Here is a 3,143-nt window from a genome sequence, read left to right on the forward strand (position 1 = left end):
TATCTATATCTATCTATCTCCCTTTTTTAAAAATCCTCATGTTCCTTGGTAGTGGAGAACGGGCTATAAATGTTTTTTGTGTTCATGTTCACTTCTGTCATTTCCCATCATGAAACAGGATCATTACAGATACTTTGGCTGCGACACAGGTCACGTGACCAAAAATATTTGTGCCGCTACTACATTGCGGGCAAATGGGTTTGTTTAGTGGCCCTTAGGGTTCCAAGACAAAGTCACAAAAAACTTAACTGGGTCCCGCTTTTTACGACCTGCTTGTCACTGTCATGATACCCTAGGAGTTGTAGGTGAATGGGGCTGCATTGTAGTTGCGGCACATACCGGTCTTTGGCCACTCGATTTCTGTTGTGGCCAAGTCGCTGTATAGCCCAAGCCTCATAGACAAGTTGCTGTCTCCGATGTATACAATCTTAAGTATCTGTCCAGCGGTCTTTTGCACTTCTCTACCCTGTAGGACCAATACTGTGACACTGTATAAAATACTAGAGAACCAGTAACTACTAGAGCATGTACTTGTCTTGTGTGCATAGTACATCTTTAATATTTAATTAGTTTTCAGGTATGGAAGAAATGTTCTTATTTTTTAATCTTATAAGGGCTATTGACAACTTTTATATGACCGTTATGGGAAATGTGTCCCTTTTTATAGGATGTGTATCCTTAAAATTGTTTTTTTTTATTATCCCTTTAAACTACAATTGTATAACAGTGCCCATCCTATATATTGTTAATGTATTTTTTATTGTGGTAACTTATGCTTTGTCTCTTAAAGTGAATATGTTATGTACATTACAGAATGTATTCATTCACTTATGTCCCAGCTCCATGGAATGGATTTTAAACAGTGTGTGTGACTTTGACTCTCACAGGCCATGAAAATGTTAAACTGAGATTGTTCTGTAATTTTGAAATAAATCTAAACTGTATTTGAAAAAATGTTTCTGACTGGTATATACCAATCTATGCCAGATAAACCCATTTATGAGGCTACTACTAATAGATTCCAAGCCATTATATCAGCATATTCCCTATTAGGGAGTTCTTAGAGGGGGTCCTCTGTTCAGAGTTTTCAGTGTGTAGAGCAGCTACAAAAAAGTATCACTCTGAAAACCTCCCATGATCCTCACAGATGCTGATCGCTGGGTGTTTTTAGCATTGGGACACTTAAGGCCCCGTCACACTAAGCGACGCTACAGCGATCCCGACAACGATATGACCTGTCACGGATCATTGCTGCGTCGCTCTGTGGTCGCTGGTGAGATGTCAAACAGATCTTCCCAACGACGCAGCAACGATGCGGCGACCTGTAACGATCTGTAGAACGATGCACGTCTGTGTTTCTGTGTCTGAGTCGTCAACAAGGTCGTTGGTAAGGCTATGTGCCCACGTTGCAGAAATGAAGCAGAAAATTTCTGCTTCATTTCTGCAAGTCCTCTCCCGGAAAAAACGCATGCGGAATTCCGCATGCGTTTATCGCGCGTTTTCCACATGCGGAATTGCCTTGCGTTTTTAATGCATTGCACAAGGCAATTCCGCATGCGGAAACACAAAATTAATGAACATGCTGCGGATTTTTGAATGCAGCATAAACGCTGCGGAAAAATCCGCAGCATGGGCATAGGACTTGCGGATTCTCATTGGGGACCATGGGATGCGGATTAACAAGCGTTTTACAAGCGTTTACACTGCGGAAATTCCGCATCAAAAACGCTTGTAATCCGCAACGTGGGCACGCAGCCTAAGGTGTCAAACACACCGATGCATGCTACCCAGCGGGACCTCAACGATCAAAGAAATGTCCAGACCATTCCGACACGACCAGCGATCTCACAGCAGGGGCCTGGTCGCTGCTACGTGTCAAACGTAGCGAGATCGCTACTGAGGTCGCTGTTGCGTCACAAAACTTGTGACTCAGCAGCGATCTCGCTTAGTGTGACGGGGGCTTTAGTGGAGATATTGTCTTACCTGTTTTGTCTAAAGCGTACAACCCCCTCTAAGTTTACTTAATGAGGGGGGGGACTTCACATGAGGAGAAGGGTGTAAGTGCTTCTGAGGATTTTGTAACATAATTATAGTTACTAAAAACAGTTTGCCACTTCCTGGACTTGGCTGCAAACAGAAGAAAGTGGTCAAGATGATAACTCACAAGCAGAGGAAGAAAGAGCTCTCTTTACAGTTTTCAGTAAAGATATACTTTAATTATGTACATTCCCAAGGCATTTGGTTACATTGTGCCATTGATTTGAGAATTTTCCTTGACTAGATCCTCATGTCTATTTATAAACACTATAAAATTTTATTCCAGTCTCTGGTTACCCCCAAAATTCTACTGCATGCATGAGTGCTTAGTTGTATTTGTAAGGCCTTGTCCACACCGCATTTATGCAATGCATCTGCGGTTTGTCTAAATATCCCTTAAAACGGGACTCGGATGAGCCTATTAGGAGATCACCTGGTGAGGTGGATTCTCTAAAATATAGGTCAAGATGAGCAGCACAGACTGGAAGCAATGATGTAGCAGGTTATCAAGCAGCACCTGAATCAGTGAGGAGCAGGAGTACCTTAAATGGATAGGCAGTTGGGTAAGTTGCTTGCAGAAATGCAGTTACATACAGGAATAGATGTATATGTGGTGAATAACTAGGGATTTTAGCTAAACCAGAGTCTCTTCCAAAAGTAGCTTGTGGAAAAGATGTGCTTACTTACAGGAACAGACTAATTAAGAGTCGGCACAGTATAGGTATAGCAGACACTAATAATAATCTGGTACATTGCTTGCTGAGACCAAGGTGTGAACAGCATCAGAATTAGCAGAGATTAGTTTATCCGATACCGTATTGCAGCAAAGTTGAACGTATAATAACACCAGGATTTACAGGACTGAGCTAGGAAGTAGTTCCAGATTGATGAATAACAGACAGGAGTTTGCTCAAGAGATGATTGGACACCTATCTGGATGGAATTCAGAGAAGTGGATGATGAGGAAAACTCCTTTAAAATACATGGTAAATGGAAGCTATGCTTACTGAGTACTCAGGCAGTTTACATCTACCCGAGAAGTCCTAAAAAGCCCTGGGGGGGCATGTCAAGTGTTTACTGGGTCACCAGAGTAACCCGACATGGAT

Source organism: Phyllobates terribilis, unplaced genomic scaffold, assembly GCF_046119375.1.
Source record: "Phyllobates terribilis strain yellow unplaced genomic scaffold, ASM4611937v1 Scaffold_2__4_contigs__length_985480577, whole genome shotgun sequence".
Taxonomy (NCBI): domain Eukaryota; kingdom Metazoa; phylum Chordata; class Amphibia; order Anura; family Dendrobatidae; genus Phyllobates; species Phyllobates terribilis.